Source organism: Elephantulus edwardii, unplaced genomic scaffold, assembly GCF_000299155.1.
Source record: "Elephantulus edwardii isolate Elephantulus edwardi_28Jun2011 unplaced genomic scaffold, EleEdw1.0 scaffold00061, whole genome shotgun sequence".
In the NCBI taxonomy this organism is placed as follows: domain Eukaryota; kingdom Metazoa; phylum Chordata; class Mammalia; order Macroscelidea; family Macroscelididae; genus Elephantulus; species Elephantulus edwardii.
Genome location: NW_006399811.1, coordinates 4781028 through 4798694, shown reverse-complemented (window position 1 = coordinate 4798694; position 17667 = coordinate 4781028). Strand labels below are relative to the sequence as shown.

Here is a 17667-nt window from a genome sequence, read left to right as displayed (position 1 = left end):
TAGTTAATAATGTCTGTGACTAAGGAAAAGCATGTGATTAGGACCTATGATCTTCAATAAGAGATGCTTGCTGGAATTAGAGTTAACCTGTTCCACTTGGTTTTTCCCCTTTCGAATCATGTGTCTTCCTTGATTCTTTCTCTGCTCTTCACTAGTCCCTTTACTTGCATATGTTATTAATGCTGGCTTTGTTTATTTCGTTTATTAGTGTAATTGCCTAGCATATGTGTCATGGCCCTTTAGAATCACTTCCACATAGACTTCATTATCTTTTCCTGATGTACGACAGTAGTGTTGTCTAACCTAGGGGTTCTCAGCTCAGGGCAGTTTTATCTCCTGGGGAAGATTTGTCACTGTCTGCAGACATATTTGGTCATATCACAAGCAGGTGGAGAATGCTTCAGGCATCATTTAGGTAAAGGCCAGGAATGCTGTTAGATATTTTATATTGCACAGGAGAGTCAGCATAACACATAATTATCTAATCCAGAAGATAAATAGTGCTGAGGTTGGGAAACCATAGTACAACTGCTGCTATTAGATGATGTTGAGTGACTTACAACTAACAGAGGATCTGTGTGTAACAAAACTAAATGCTGCCCAGTTCTATGCTTTCCTCATTGCTATTTCATCTGCTGTGCCAGTCTATCTCATTGGGTTGTTGTTGTTAGGTGCCATTGAGTCGTAGATAACTCATAGTGACCCTATGAAAGAAAGGCCTGAGCACTGTTCATAGAGTTTCTGGAGGCAAGCCATTTCAGAAGTGGATGCCACTCCTTCTTCCAACGTTGTTTTAATTGGGGAGCTCCACCAAACACTATCCACTATGGGTAAACATTAACACATTTGGCATATCAGTGTCACAGTGTTTAGCATCACAGTGACCACTAGTTACCTCTGTACAGAAATGCACAGACCAGTCGTCCTCTTTTTTCACTGACTTTTGCTTTACCAAGAATGATGTCTCACTGCAAACACTGGTATCCCGGTATACCTGTTAGCATCCTTTTAACATTCTAGGGAACATGCAAAAATTAGACTTTTTTTCCCCCCAGTCAATATATTTTTAGTTTTAGTTTAGTTTTATACTGGTTTATTTGCAAAGTTTAAATGCATTATTTTTTACACCGAATCTTTTCCATCTCCTTCACCCCCCCCACCCCCCATCAAATTGTGATGGGAGGATAGAAGGAGAATTGATGCCTTTGAGCTGTGGTGCTGGAGAAGAGTATTGAATGTGCCCTGGACTGTCAAGAAACAAACATTCATCCTGGAGAGGGTTAAACCAGGCTGCTCCTTGGAGGCAAGGATTCTGGGGCTTCGTCTGACATACTTTGGACATGTTGTAAGGTGGAATCAGTCCTTGGAGAGGGACATCATGCTTGGGAGGGTGGAGGAACAGCACAAGAGGGGAAGACCCTCTATGAGGTGGATTGATTCAGTGACTGAGGTAATCGGGATGGGTGTATCAGAGACAGTGAGATTGGCACAGGATAGAGCATAGTTTAGTGCTGTTGTATATAGGGTCGCTATGAGTCGCAAATGAGTCCAAACAGTAGAATAGCCAGGTCATATGGAATTTCTGTGTTTACAGCTTTTTGAGGAAGTGTCAAACTGCCTTCCAAAGAGGTTGTACCATGTTACAATCCCACAAACAATATATAAGAGTTTCTTTCTCGCCACATCCTCTCCAACATTTATTTCTTCCTGTCCTGTTAAACTTGGTCACTGTTACTGGAGGGAGATGGTATCTCATTGTGGTTTTGATTTGCATCTCTCTTATTGCCAGTGATTGTATTTCTTCAGGTGTCTGTTGACCATCTTAACATCTTCCTTTGTGAAGTTCTTTCCATGTCTTTTGCTCATTTTGTAATTGTGTGGTCAGTCTTTTTCTTGTGGAGGCCCTGTAGGATTCTCTAAACTTTGGATACGAGACCCTTGTCTAAGATGATGCTTCCAAATGTTTTATCCCAGTCAGTAAGTTTTCTTTTCACTCTGTTGGAAAATATTTTTGATGCACACAGGGATTTAAACCTTAGCAGGTCCCATTCGTCAATTTTATCCTTTCTAGATTGTGCACTTCTGACTGTATTTGGCAGTCTTTTTATACCATAGAGTAGGCCATCTAAGCTTGATCCCAGTTTGTCTCTGATGAACTTTATGGTTTTGGGGTTTACTCCCAGGTCTCTGATCCACCTTGAATTGATTTTTTAGTATGGTGTAAGATATGGATCCTGTTTCAGCTTTCTACTGGAAGCAGTCCAATTTTGCCAGCACCATTTGCTGAAGATAGTTTTTTGTTTTTGTTTTTAAATTGCAGACTGTTAATGGGTCTTCCTCAAAACCTGGTAAGTTCATCTTCATATAGTTCACCTTCTTGAATCATTTGCTCAGCATGTAGATTAGATAAGTATGGTAAAAAAATATAACTCTGATACATAGCTTTTCTGATTTTAAATCATGATGTGTCTTTCTTATTCAGTTTTGGTTTTGCATGAAACATTATAGAATTTTCATTCTTCTCAATATTATCTATTGTTTATTAGGATTTATAGGGTTGAATACCTTTGTGTAGTCAAGAAAAACATAGCTGTGGAACTTTGTAGTAATCTCTTCTTTCAGCCAAATTCTGTCTCACATTGATAATGATGCCCCTTGGCTGTCCCATGTCTTTTTCTGAATCCAGGTTAATTTTCTGACAGTTCCCTGAAATATACTACTGTAACTGTTTTGAATTATCTTAAAAAATATTTACTTGTTTGGTATTAATGATATTTTTTAGTAATTTCTGCATCATGTTAGGTCATCATTCTTTGAAATGAGTATAAATATGGATCTGTTCCTATCAGTTGGTCAAGTAACTTTCATCTAAACTTCTTGTTATAGATGAGTGTTTCCAGTGTCACTTGTTGAAACTTCTTAATTGATGTGATTTCAGGGGTTTCAATGCATCTAGAACTTCTTGCTTGAATGTCATTGGTCTTGATTATATGCTAACTCCTGACATGATTGAATGTTGACTGTGGTAAGTTGACTATTAGTTCTTATCTTCTTTTAATGCTTCCTGTCTCAATCAATATTTTGCCCATAGACTCCTTCAATGTGGCAAGCTTTGAGTTTTCCTTTAGTTCTTCCAGCTTTTTTTAGAAATGCTGAGCATGTTCTTCTGAGAAGCTGTAGTTTAACTTCTTAAAATTTCTTCACAGCAGAATCCAAGTATGTTCATTTTCCATGTAACTGGCACTCGTTGCAGGGCTATACAAAAAGAAAGAGAAGAAATGACTTTTTTATTGTGTTACTAGCTTATGGTTAGGGGAACAGAGCTATCAAACTTCTGGGAAGGTGACAGTAATAGCATTTAGTCATCTTTCCATCTTGCACACACATCCAGGAATCTGGAGAGAGAAGCCTGTCTAAAACCGCATTATGATACTTGAGTTTATTTCAGCTGTCTAGAGAAGACTCTGTAGGAATATTTATCCAAATGAAATAAGACCTTCAGGTGATTCATTTAAGACATGTTGTAAAGATGATGTTGCACACAGCACAGGCCACAATGAGAATAGCAATAACTTCTGCAGCATTATGAGTGGCTACAGTGGAAGAAAGGAGTGAGCAAAGCTTGGGTAAGGTGGGATTGAACTGGACAATTACATGAACACAATCCTATTCCTTCTTAATTGGCAGAAGTTTTCTTCAGGAAGAGGAGTCATCTAACATGAGATTTGTTCTGCTCTATTTTATAATTCTCCACTTACAGCTAGTGTTTCTCTATAAACTTGTGGTAAAATATTCTAGGACAGTGGTTGCAAACTTTAACATGCATGTGAATAATTGATGAATAATCCTAGAGTGCAGTCTCTCTTACTAGGCTTGGGATAGAACCAAGATGGGACATTTCTGACATGATGTAGTTAGTGTCCATGCTGTTGGTCCATGGGAACACATTGAGTGCCAAGGTTCTAGAATGTGAAAACTAAAGTGTTTTAAGTTAATTTAGTCCAAGTGTAAGAAAGTAATGGAGAGTAATGACGGTCAGAAGCTCAGGCCCTCCTTGCCCACCATATCCTCTTGTTCTCACTGAACATTTTAACAAATCCCTATGTCCTCTGGACCAATGGGCAGCAGCAGGACGGATGGTGAAGAGCTTGATATTGTTCACAGCTTTAGTTTGCTTGGCTCCAAAGTCAATACTCTTGGCATCAGTAGCCAGGAAATTTAAAGGTGTATTGCGATGGGAAAGTTTGCTGTTAGGGACCTCTCCAAGGTAATGAAGAGCAATAGTGTCTCTCTGGAGACTAAGGTGCGTCTGATACAGGCCATTGTCTTTGCAGTCACTTGTTATGCATCAGAGAGTTGGACAATGACTAGGGAGCATAGAAGGAGAATTGACACGTTTGAGTTGTGGTGCTGGACTGCTAAGAAAACAGATTCATCCTGGAGAGGGTTAAACTGGGTGGCTTCTTGGAGGCAAGGATTCTGAGGCTTTGTCTAAAATAATTTGGACATGTTGTAAGGAGGGACCGGTCCTTGGAGAGGGACATCATGCTTGGGAGGGTGGAGGGACAGCGCAGGAGAGGAAGGCCCACGATGAGGTAGAATGATTCAGTGACTGGAGTAATCGGGATGGGTGTGTCTGAGACAGTGCAATTGGCACAGGACAAAGCAGAATTTAAGGGCTCTTGTACATAGGGTCGCTATAGTTGCAAGCGACTTGATGGCAGGTAACAACAATAAACAACTATGTCCCCTGACTATTATTGTTTAAAAAGAAGCAAGCTGTAGTCCTGCTATGATCTGTTAATGTCTGCTATAGACAGGCTGTGATTTCCTCCATGTTGCTGTCATTTGGATACTGGTCATTCCTGTTGCTCCTGGCTGTTTCTGCTGTCTCTAGGCAGTGGCTGCGAGGAAAGCAGGTAAATGGACTAGGTGGACAGGAGATCTCTGGGAGCTGGTAGTGAGCTTCTGGCAAGACAAGCACACACCATCTTTGATTAGTGACTCCACCTCTCTGAGAGGCTCTAGCTTTGGTCACAGGTCTGACCCATTGAGCTGGCTCAGAGCCACTCCTGATGTGATGAGATGCACAGAGCCTAATGGGAACTGGCATTCTTTACTGTTGAGAAATGAGGCAACGAAGCAAAGGCAGCATCCTGTGTTCGTAAGCACATCACCCTGGCCCTCTGTGGATGGCAGATGCTCTCGTGGAATCCTAGGGACAGCACGTGTATTAATATTCGAGTGGGGTCAGTGAGGAAGGAAGGGGAGAGGGGAGCTCTGAGTCCTCCTGCTCTTGGGCCTCTTCATTATTCCTCAGCTGTAATGTCTTTCCTGGTATCTTGTTGCTCTCTGAGTCATTGTTATACCTCAAAAAATGGTTAGCTTTGGGCATTCCCCTGGGAATTTCGAAGGGATTTCTCAAAACCCATTCAAAAATAATGATTATACTCTTCGTATAGGATGGTTGTTATTACTTAAGTTTCCTGTCCATCCCATCCTGTATACATTCTTATCAACTTCCCTTTTGCGTTCTATAGTAGCATCCAGGGAGGCCATTTTTAAAGCCTGAGGGTAGAAATCAATATTTTAAGCAATAAAGACCCATTGTTTTCCACCTGAGTTTTCTTTGAGGATTTTTTTCTCAGACATTAGATAATAAATCTCCTTTATGTAATCTTAAAGGGGTAAGGAAAGTAGTTCCTTTCATTCTGTTTTGAATAATAGCAAGACCAAAATATGGTGATTTGTGTTCGCTGTAAGTGCACGCCTACAGAGGGGTGGATAATGGATCTACATCAGGAATAGAACCCTGTTATCTGCTTGAAATCCAGACCCTTTGTGACTCTCATTTCCATTGTGGTCTCTCCCAGCAGTGTATTAGGCAGGGCTCCAGGGGTGGGAGACCAGTGTTCTCTAACAAGATCAGCGCTGTTAGAGCTGATTAGACCTGAGAGATGGAGCGCTGGTGGAGAATGAGTGGTGGGAGGTCAGGCAGGTGCTGCTGCTTCCCAGGGCTCACACGTCAGAAGCAAGAAGGCACTCAGTGAAATGAAAATGTAACCCATTTAGTGTTGATGAAATGACATTCTTATGTTTGCAATCCATTACTAATCTGTGCATCGCAGTGCTCCTGGGAAGCACAGAGGCCAGATACATACAGTGAATGAAAAATGTTGGTGGGTGTTAGAGCAACAGACTAAGATTTGTGGCTCCAGAAACGTGTGACCTCATTCCTGCCATTGTTATCTGCAATCAGTGAGTGCTTTCAGCATACATTTATTGGGTCACTACTACAGACAAAACACAGTACTTGGCACAAATGACTTCTGTTTTCCTAGCATCTGATACATTATAGCTACATAGGATAATTATTTGAAAAAAAATCAGTGATTGAGTCAGAAGACAATGCCATAAGTGGCTTGTTAACTGAAAGGTCATGGTTTGAACACGGGATTCTCTGCACAAGAGGAAGAGATCTGGTAACCTGCTTCTAAAAAAAATTACAGTCTAGGAAACCCAATGGGACAGCTATTTAGAGTGCCTGTAAGTTGGATCCACAATCAACACTCATAGTACCAATGGCCAGAAAGTCAAAAGATGTGTTGCATTGGGAAATTCTGTTGTCAAGGACTTCTCCAAGGTGCTGAGGAGCAATGATGCTAGTTTATAGATTAAGGTCCACTTGATTAAAGCCATAGTCTTTTCAGTTACTTGCCATGCATCTGGAAGTTGGACAATAAATGAGTAAGGATTACAGAATTGATGGCTTTGAGTTGCAGTGCTGGAGAAGAATATGGAATAACCTATCAATCAGTGTCCAAAAGAATAAACAAATGTATCTTGGAGAAAGTTCAACCAGGTTGTTCCTTAGAGGCAAGGATGATGAAACTTTGTATCACCTATTTTGGTCATGTTACTAGGAAATGTGCATCATTGGCAGCATCATGATAGATGATGAAGATATTGTGATTGTTAACAGCTTTGGTTTGCTTGGCTTCACAATCAACACTCTTGGCACTAACAGCCAGGAAATTAAAAGACATATTGCATTGGCAAAGTCTGCTGTCAGAGACCTTTCCAAAGTACTGAAGAGCAATGATATCAGTCTGGAGACTAAGGTATGCCTGATACAGGCCATGGTCTTTGCAGTTACTTGCTATGCATCAGAAAGCTGGACAATGACTTGGGATGATAGAAGGAGAATTGATGCCTTGGAGCTGTGGTGTTGGAGAAGGGTATTGAATATACCATGGACTGTTAAGAGAACAAACAAGTTCATCCAGGAGAGGGTGAAACCCGAATGCTCCTTAGAGGCAAGGATTCTGAGGCCTCGTCTGACAAACTTTGGACATGTTGCAAGGTGGGACCAGTCCTTGAAAGGGGATGTCAAGCTTTGGAGGGTGGAGGGACAGTTCAAGTGAGGAAGACCCTTAATGAGATGGATTGATTGATTCAGTGACTGGGGTAATGGAGGTGTGTTTGTCAGAGACAGTAAGATTGGCACAGGATAGAGCAGGGTTTAGAATGGTTGTATATAGGGTCACTATGAGTCACAGGTGACTCGATGGCACATAACAGCATCAATATCATACTTAGAAAGGTAGAGTGGCAGCAAAAGAGAGGAAGACCCCCAACAAGATGGATTGACATAATGACTGTAACAATGGGTTCAAGCGTATCAGAGATGATGAGGATGGCACACAATAGGGCAAGGTTCAGATTTTTTATTCATAGGGTTGTTACGAGTCATATTCAATATGAAGGCACCTGATAGTAACGTGAATTGGACTAACTTGATAGCACCCAATAATATCTGCGTGAAGGATTGGATGGACAATCTAAGGCAGCATGGATGAGATTTGTTTCTTATTCTCATAGCTTTTAGAAGTGTGAAATATGTAGTAAACGAGCAAATCTTTCGTGTCTTGTTTTCATGATCTCAACAACAAAAATATATGAGGCCTTTTTGGTGATAACCTGTCAGCTCACCCATATAGACTTTTTGGAATAAGCTTTTCTGAAAATGACCATTAGTTGTTGCACTGGGAGGTCTTTACATTAGTTTGTGAAATAATGGGCCTTGTCTTTACTCAGATGTCATTTAATTTGCAAGTAAGAGTAATGCCAGGATACAGCTATATTTCTGCATCACCATTATGTGCTGATGGTCATTATTCTTTACCAGTCAGCAGCTAGAAAGGAGAAAGTAGAAAGAAGATAGAGGAAACACAGATTTGGCATCACATGTGGTCTAGTGGTGAGGAGCTGTCACCCCGAAGGCACATAGTTAAAGTTCATCAGCAGCTTAATGGGAGAAAGGTGGACAGTCCTATGAGTAGATTCTGATTCAACAGAACCTAACAACAACACTATTTAGGAAGAAAAGAGTTATTTCAGTTTCATTAAAACACACCCCCCCACACCCAAAAAAATCCATTAATTTTACTGAGGATAACAGAACACCATGGACAGAGAACTTGTACCAAGACAAATCTTGTTTTGAACTCCAGCTGTATGATTTTAACTATTAGTTGCTGTTGAATCAATTCTGACTCAAGGGCCCTTGTGTGTGTCAAGGGAGAAAGAGATCATAGGGTTTTGAGTGGCTGGTTTTGGAGAAATGGACCACTAGATCTTCTTTATTCTGAGGAACCTTCTGAGGTGGATGCAAACCCTGAAGGCTTTTGGCCAGCAACTGGAAATGTTGACAGTTTTGTCCACCAGGGACTCCAGGTATTTAGGTAATTGCTACTCAGTTATCTGATTTCTTTGAGTCTCTATTTTCTCATCTTGGTCTTTCCCCTCCTCCTCTGTCTTTGTAATGACCTTTTGCATTCATGAAGGATGATATTCTTGATATCCTCCCACAGTTCATCTGGTTTTCATTCATTAGTGTCCAAGGCCAAGACAGATGACAAAGAGGCTCTGAACATTGCTCTGGAGTGCTGAGAAGTCAGAGTAAAGGGAAGAAACAAAGAAGTTAAGGATCTGAACAGAAGATTTTAAAGGACATCTTGGGAAGACAAAGAAAGCATTATAATAAAATGATAATATTGCAAAGTGCATGAGTCAGAGAGTCAAAAGGGACAAACTCATTTGGTATTTCTTTAAATAAAATTTTATACTTTAATTGTGATTTTAACAGAAGTTTAAAGAAAAGTTGGATTTTGATTCATTCATTGTTGCACAGCTCCCCCCACTCTCCTCCCCCAGGCCACTTTTTTTTTTATTCATTCACTGTTGCACAATTATGTCCCTCTCCCCACCTCTCCTTACCCCAGTGCTCTTTGTAATATACCTTTTGCCCTGGGCTGTTACAATACATATAATGCCTAATCATATATTCCTTTTAAACAGTTCTTTCCTTCATCTGTTCCAGTGCAGTGTTCATTTTCTATCCACTCTTATCCTCTTATCCTACAAGCCACCCATGTCAGTCCTGCTTTGTAACAGTGGTGTTATACAGTATTTGTCCTTTTGTCACTGAGAAATTTCACTCAGAATAATGTTCTCCCAGGTCCCTCATGTTGTGTAATGTTTTATGAGTTCATTGTTTTTCAGTACTGTGAGGTATTCCATTGTTTGAATATACCATAGTTTTTCTATCCATTTGTTTATTGATGGGCACTTGGTATTTCTTAAGATGAAGGAACTGAAGAGTAAATTCAAGTTATACCTGTAATACTTAAAGACATGATGTGGCAGAATATTTAATGATTGGGGTTGCATCAAAAGAAGATCTAAGAAGTACACAGAGTCACTGTCCCTAAAATAATTGGCTGATACAGAATAATTTCATGAAACAACATATGTACAAGAGGCAATGGTGATGAAGGAGGAAGTTGAAGATGCTCTGAAGGAATCGGTAAAAACCACGGCCTCAGGAATTGATGAAATACCAATTGACATATTTCAGCAAATAGATGCCACCCTGGATGTTCTCAACAAGTTGTGCCATGAAATCTGGAGGACAGCTACCTGGCCAGGTGACTAGAAGATATCCATATTTATTCTCATTCCAAAAAAGGGTGATCCGACAGTGTGGAAATTATTGAACAGATTATTAAATGAATAAATTATTAATATCACACACAAGCAAAATATAGCTGAAGATTTTCCAAAAATGACTGGAACAGTATCAACAGAGAATTATCAGAAGCACAGGCTATATTTAGAAGAGGGTGTGGCACTAAGGACATCATTGCCAATGTCAGATATGTCTTGGCTGAAAGCAGAGAGTATTAGGAGAATATCTGTGTTTCGTTGACGGTCCAAAGGCATTTGACTGTGTGGATCACAACAAATTATAACTAACATTGAGAAGAATGGGAATCCCAGAACACTTGATTGTGCTCATGTGACACTTGTTCTTGGACCAGGAAACAGTCATCAGAAAACAAGGAAACAGTGCATGCATGGTTCAAAATCAGGAAAAGAGTGTGTCAGAGATGTGTCCTATCTCCAGACCTTTTTAATATCTATACAGAACAAATTATTCGGGAGGTGGGTCTTATGAAGAGGAATGTGGCATAGAATTGGAGGAAGACTCATCAACAGCGCTATGCAGATGACACAACCTTGCTCACGGAAACTGATGAGGACCCGAAGCATCTACTGCACAAAGTCTTCAATATGGATTGAAGCTCAAAATCAAGAAAACACTCTCACCATTGGGCCAATAGGCAGCACCATGATAGATGGAGAAGAGATTGAGATTGTTAACAGGTTCAGCTTTCTCGGATCTGCAATTAACCCTCTTGTAACCAGCAGCCAGGAAGTCAAAAGATTAATTGTATTAGTAAAATCTGCTTTCAGGGACCTCTCCAGAGTGCTGAAGTGCAAAGATGTCAATCTAGAGACTAAGGTGCATCTGATCCTAGAGACTAAGGTGCATCTGATCCAGGCCATGGTATTCACAGTTACTTGATGTGCATCAGAAAGCTGGACAGTGAACAAAGATGAAAGAAGAAGAATTGATGTCATTGAGTTGTGGTGCTGGAGAAGAGTGTTGAACATACCATGGACTGCCAAGAGAACAAACAGCTCTGTCCTGGAGAGGGTGAGACCGAGTTACTCTCTGGAGGCAAGGATTTTCAAGCTCCATCAAACATACTTTGAGCATATTCTCAGGGAGGGCCAGTCTTTCAAGAAGGACAGCATGCTTGAAAGGGTGGAGAGGAAGACCCAAGATGAGATGGGCTGACATAGTGACTGGAGTAGTAGGGGCAGGTGTGTTGGATATAGTAAGATTGTCTCAGGATAGGACAGGGTTCAGAACTATTGTACATAGAATCGCTGTAAGTAACAGGTGAGTCGACATCAAACAACAACAACAACAACAACAACATATTTTCTCAAGAAGCTCTGGTGGCCTACTGTTAAGAATCGTTGCTGCAATCCTGAAGACATGCTGCTCCATGGCAGAAGGATGGGTGCCTCCCATCCAATTATTGCCTCTGAAAACCTGCTGGAGGGTTTGCTATAGGTTGCTTTTGACTTGATGGTTTACAAGAACCACATATTTTCTTATGATCCTTGGGAAGTTTGGAAACAGTAAAGAACTGCACATACTCTTAAATTGTTGCCTAGTAAATCTTATTTAAGTTCTTATCTAGATTAATGCTTATCAGCATCTTTGCAGATTATCTTGATTTCTAGAGAGGTGATATGTGTGATAAAAACAAGATCTTGCAGAAGGGCGCATATGTGCATGGCTCATATTATATTATAGCTGCTCTAAAAGCTATATTGGGATATCTCATTTTATTGCATTCTGCTTTATTTGTGCTTTGCAGATATCATATTGTTTTATAAATTGAAAGCTTGTGACAATCCCGTGATGAACAAGTCTATCGATGTGATTTTTCTAACAGCATGTGCCTGTTTTGTGTCTCTGTGTCACATTTTGGTCATAGGATGTTTTATACTTTTCCCATAAATCTCTTAAACACTTAATAGAGGACATCTACTCCCATCAAGTCAATTCTGCCTCCTGGTGACCCTTCATTGGGGTTCTTAGGCTCTCAATTTTAAAGGGAGGTGACTGCCCATCTTTCTCCTGTGAAGTGGCTGGTGGATTCAAACCAGTTCACCTTTTGATTAGCATTGATTACTGTATAGTGTGAGCATAATTTTTATTGCTGTAGGTACCATCAAGTCAGAACTAGCCCATAACTGACCCCCAGCAGGTTTTCAGAGGCAGTAAATCACCTGGGAGGAGACCGCCCATCTCCCTCTCACGGAGCAGCTGCTGGATTGTGCCTTTTCATTGACAGTGCAGCTGCTTACGCTAGGCTACCAGTTATGCAGTGGGAAACCAGAATACACATGACTTGGACTTACTGCTATACTTGCTTTATTTTGAAAATCTAGACTAAACCCAAAATAACTCTCAGGTATGCCTGTCTTTAAAAATATATTATGTGATCTTTTGTGCTTTCTAAAATAACAAAGGAGTATTCTTTTCCTGGAGAATCTGACCCAAGCTGGGATGGTCACCCAGGGAGGAAGATTAATCACACTGGGCTATCTTCCTCATCTTTCCACTCTGGGCATGAATCTCCGTTAACTTCTGTAATCCTCCTTGTGATCTGCATAAGCAGACATGTGCAATTCCAGGTCGCCAGTGAACAGCTTTGTTGGCATTGAGGCGTTTTACACCTGCTAAACACAGGTAGTTTGCTAGGAAATTGCTAGAACATGTGCCAAGGCATGGTACTGGTTGACTTGCAGGGAAAATTACATTGGCTGTGTTTTTTCATCAGAACCTTTAGAGTCTGTTCCCTGCTGAAGCCCAGCTGCCCTGCAAGTTGTATTCAGGCCTTGGTGGGATTCTGGCATATTGCTTTCATTGAGATGATGCTCTTGATGAGAATACCAGATCTTCCTGCCTGCACTGTCCTCCTGATAACCACGTGTAGGTGGGTTATGAGGGACCTCAGGGATTCGGCCACAGGGTAGGGAGAAAGATTGTCATCATTCCTTTTTGCTCTCTTCTTTACTTGGTAATTATTGAGACCAAATAGATGATTGGCATCTGTAGTGTGAAAGAGAAACCATTCTTACCCTCGGAAAAAGAAGTTGGATAGATTGTTTCTGCTTGTTTGCATTTTGTGATCCTTGCTCCCTTCTTACCCAACTCCTATCTGTTGTTGTTGTTATGTGCCATCAAGTCGCTTGCAACTTATAGCCACCCTGTATACAACAGCCCTGAAACGTGCTCTATCCTGTGCCAACTTTACTGTCTCTGACACACCTACCCTCATTACCCCATCACTGTATTAATCCATCTCATTGATGTTTTCCTTTCTATTATGAAGGTAATAGATGTTTGAAGTTGGAAGTAGCAAGTTGCATCCATGTCCTAAACAACTAAACAGAAACTCTATGAACTTTGACGAATGTTGATAGTTATAGAAAGACTTCAGGCCTCTTGTTCATAAGGTCCCTATGAGTTGTGCTTGACTCAAAGTCAATTAACAACAATGACAACAATATGTTTGAAGGGTGGAATGCATGGCATATTGGGATGCTAAACAAAAAGCTAATGGATCTGAATCACCACCTTCATCTGGGGAGACAGATTTAGGGCCTTGTAAACCCAAGAGCCTATTCCTTGGAAAGGAGCATCAGGCTTGGAAAAGTGGAGGGTAATGGATTGACACAGTGACTGGAGCAGTGTGTTAGAGATGATGCGGATGACACAGCACAGGACCGGGTTCAGACCTGTTATTGACAGGATTGCTAAGAATCATGCTGCTCTCAGTGGCACCTAACAACGACAGCAGACCAGAGGGAGCTCTGGTGGGGTGGTCCACAGGAAGTTGTGTTGCTTACTTAATTGCCTCTGGTTCTGATTCACCAGGACATCTGTGGGCACAGTCTCTCCCAAACGATGTGCAGCCTCTGAAAACTCAGAGGGTCAACACTGAGTCATTTCTGACTCTAAGGCAACGAGTGAGAAACATGAGGGAGGGTTGAATCCATAGTCGTCAATTTCTGTTTTGTATTCAGAATATCTTTATCAGTTTTAGAAAGAATAACAGGAAAGCAATAATACTAATAATACTAATAATAATAAACCCAACTGTACCAACCTGAGGTAACTTCACTGAGGATGTTTTTCCAACTTTCTAAGAATAGCCTTTACCTACTTGAGATGATCTTGTATATATACTTTGAAATATTGGTATTTTTAATTTTAAATTTTAGTATAACATTCTCACAGTATCAGAATCCAAGATCATTAATTTTATAAATGTAGGAACTGGTTGTGAGTTGTTTCAGATGAAGTTTTGATTTTTTATCAGGGTTCATACCTAATAAATATGTTTTGAGTAAAATGGATAAATGATTTCTGACATATGGATATTCAATATTCTGTTAAATGGTATTGGCATTTCAGAGGGTTATTTTGCCTGTGATATATGGTGCTATTGTGAAGATTTTTGGTTCCACACACTTTTTCTTCTGTATTTCTGATTATTAGGATAGATTCCCAGAAGTATAATTACATACTGAGTCAAATGGATAGGATCATATTTAAAGTTCTTGGAACATATTACCAAATTGCTTTCCAGAAAGGGTGTATTAATTTATCCTTGCAGAAGGAATGCATGAGAGACACATTTCACTGCACCCAGGCATATTGGGAGTTAACGCAGAAATAAAGGACCACTTGCTCAGCTCTCTGCACCAGAGAGGACAGACAAGAGCAACTTCTGGTGAATTGAGGGGAAGGTATTTTTTAATAGGATCTAAAGAATGAAATGTGCCAAGTACCTTAATTTAAAAATCCAATAAGTGCAAACCGGGTCTCAGAGTAGAGTGAAAAAAAATCACTGTAGGAGAACTGAAATATAAAGCTTTCTCCTGCTCTAGGGACCAGCCCCCGCAAACCTCAGAGAGGATGTTCCGTGCCAGGAGCTAGCAGTAACCTTGTCTCCTTTTACTCCTCAGTGTCAGACACTAACGTGGACCAGGATCACGCCAAACTCTCTAGGAGACACTAATCCCTGATTTAATTACCCTTGACAGTGTGTGACATGCCTTAACAAGCTAGGGTCCCTAATGGACTGCAGCATGGTTTTAGAGGATTACCTGAAGGGTGTGGCTTCCTCTGAGGGGAACTCTGGGTATGATACCGAATAGGAACTTCCACCTCAGGGACCCCGATGCAAATGACAGGGCAGAAACTCATGCCCCGTAATGTGATGTCTCTACGTGTAGAGGTAACACCTAAGACTTTCCTAAACCAAAATCAGTAGAAAATTTGCTTTGGTGGTGCCGTAGTTAAGAGCTTGGCTGCTAACCGAAAGGTTAAGGCTTCAAACCTACCTAGTGATTCTGTAGGAGAAAGACATGCTAATTTGCTTCCATAAAAAAAAAAAAATACAGTTTTGGAAATATTGTTCAGCTCTGTCACTTGGGGTCACTGTGAGTCAGAAGTGATTTGATGCCACCCAAAGGCACAAATCATTAGAAAGACAGGACTGGGGGAACTGGTCATTTTTAAGGGTGTCAGCATGTAAACTCGATGCCACTTCCTCTGAAACACAGTCATCTTCCTGAGGATGGATTTATTTTTATTGTTATTTGAAAATCTGCTCATTGACATACAGGCTGGAGGGGGCTTGTACCAAAAAACAAAAAAAAAAATAAAACAAAAACACATCAGGTTTACACAGACCACCATGGCTAGCATTAGTATGGTCCAGTTTTTTAATTTCCCCTCTTTGTTAAGTAAGTTGTAATTGCTGTTGTTATGTGCCATCGAGTCAACTAAGACACATAGTGGCCCTTTGAACATAATTAGTGTTTTCAAAAGGAAATTTCAACAGGAAAAAAAAATATAGATCCACATAAAAATATGGGTAATTTTGCTAATATAAACTTAAATAAGGTTTAGCCATGAACAGAGTTGCTTTCAAGCCTTTGTGACCTTGGGACAAATTATTTCATCTTTGGGAGCTCTAGTTTTCCCATCCACGAGGTGTAGATAACATTGCTTAATCATTTGTTTTTATGAACATTTTGTTGTTCTCTGTTGCCATCAAGTCTATTCTGATTCTTGGTGACTACAAGTGTGCAGATTAGGACTGCTCCATAAGGTTTCCAAAGCTGTGGCTTTCAGACACAGATCTCCAGGCCTCTTTTCCTTGCCTTTGGGTAAATTAGAAAACTTGAGTGTTGAGTTGGAATACTTAGGGATGCTAGGGGCAAAATCTTGAATGATCTAGGAAACATCAAAAGAAGATGGAGGGAATACACAGAGTCATTGTACAAAAAAGAATTGGCTAACATGGAAATATTTTTAAAAGTACCATATAACCAGGAGTCTATGTTAACAATAAAGGAAGAAGTTCAAGCTGCACTGAATGCATTGGCAAAAAGTCAGGCTGCAGGAATCAATGAAATACCAATTGAAATGTTTCAAATGACAGACGCAGCGCTGAGTATGCTTACCAGTGTAGTCCAGGAAATTTAAAAGGACAGAAGCCTGGCTGACTGACTAGAAAAGATCAATGTTTTCCTTTCCAAGAAAGGTGATCCAACAGAATGTGACAATTGCAGAACAATGTCGTTAATATCACATGCAAGCAAAATACTATTGAGGATCATCCAAAAACAGCTAGAACAGTTACAAAGATAGAGAACTGCCAGATGTTCAAGCTGGATGTAGAAGAATAGTGAGAATGCCGTAAACTACTCCTTACATATCCCAAAGAAATAAGTATTCCTGTTACCCACAAACTGACAAACTCCCACCTATGTTTACTGTTATTTATCATATGAAAGAGTTGGGAACAATTGAAGTGTCTGTGACTGACTGAATACCTAAATGAACTGTAATGTAATATATTCATGCATCATTAAAAATAATCTATAATTTGTGAAATATTGTACATAGATTAATCTAAAATTGTGTTGAGTGATAAATGTTGGTCATAAAAGGACATTTATAAGATAACTAATATAAAATGTTCGAAATTCAGACCAACTTGTTTTGTGAGTCTGTTGTTGTTATGTGCCATTGAGTCACTTGTGACTCATAGCGACCATATGTACAAGAGCTCTAAACTCCGTTCTGTTCTGTGCCAACCTAGCCATCTCAAACACACTCTTTCCTACAACTCCAGTAACAGAATTGATCCATCTCATCGAAGGTCTTCCTCTCCTGCACTGCCCATCCACTCTGCCAAACATGATGTCCCTCTCCAAGGACCATTCCATCCTTGCAACATGCCCAGAGTATGTCAGACGAAGCTTCAGAATTCTTGACTCCAAGGAGCATTCCAGCTTCACCTGCTCCAGGGAAAACCTGTTTGTTCTCCTAGCAGTCCATGATATATGCAACACTCTTCTCCAGCACCACAGCTCAAAGGCATCAATTCTCTTTAAGTCATCCCTATTCACTGTCCAACTCTCTGATGCATAGCACATAACTGCGAAGACTATAGCCCAGATCAGGCGCACCTTAGTCTCCAACCTGACACTGTTGCTCTTCAGTACTCTTGAGAGGTCCCTCACAGCTGACTTTCCCAATACAATTTGTCTCCTGATTTCCTGGCTACTGTTACCAAGAGTGTTGACTGTGGAACCAAGCAAACGAAAACTGTTAACTATCTCAATCTCTTCACCATCCATACTGATGCTGCCAATTGG

At 40.4% G+C, this 17667-nt stretch overlaps 1 protein-coding gene across 2 annotated transcripts in view; it reads left to right on the top strand.

Moving 5' to 3' along the window:
- Positions 1 to 17667, top strand: part of ASTN1 (astrotactin 1) — a 572154-nt gene that overhangs the window by 43297 nt on the left and 511190 nt on the right. The gene's annotated exons all lie outside the window — the stretch shown is intronic.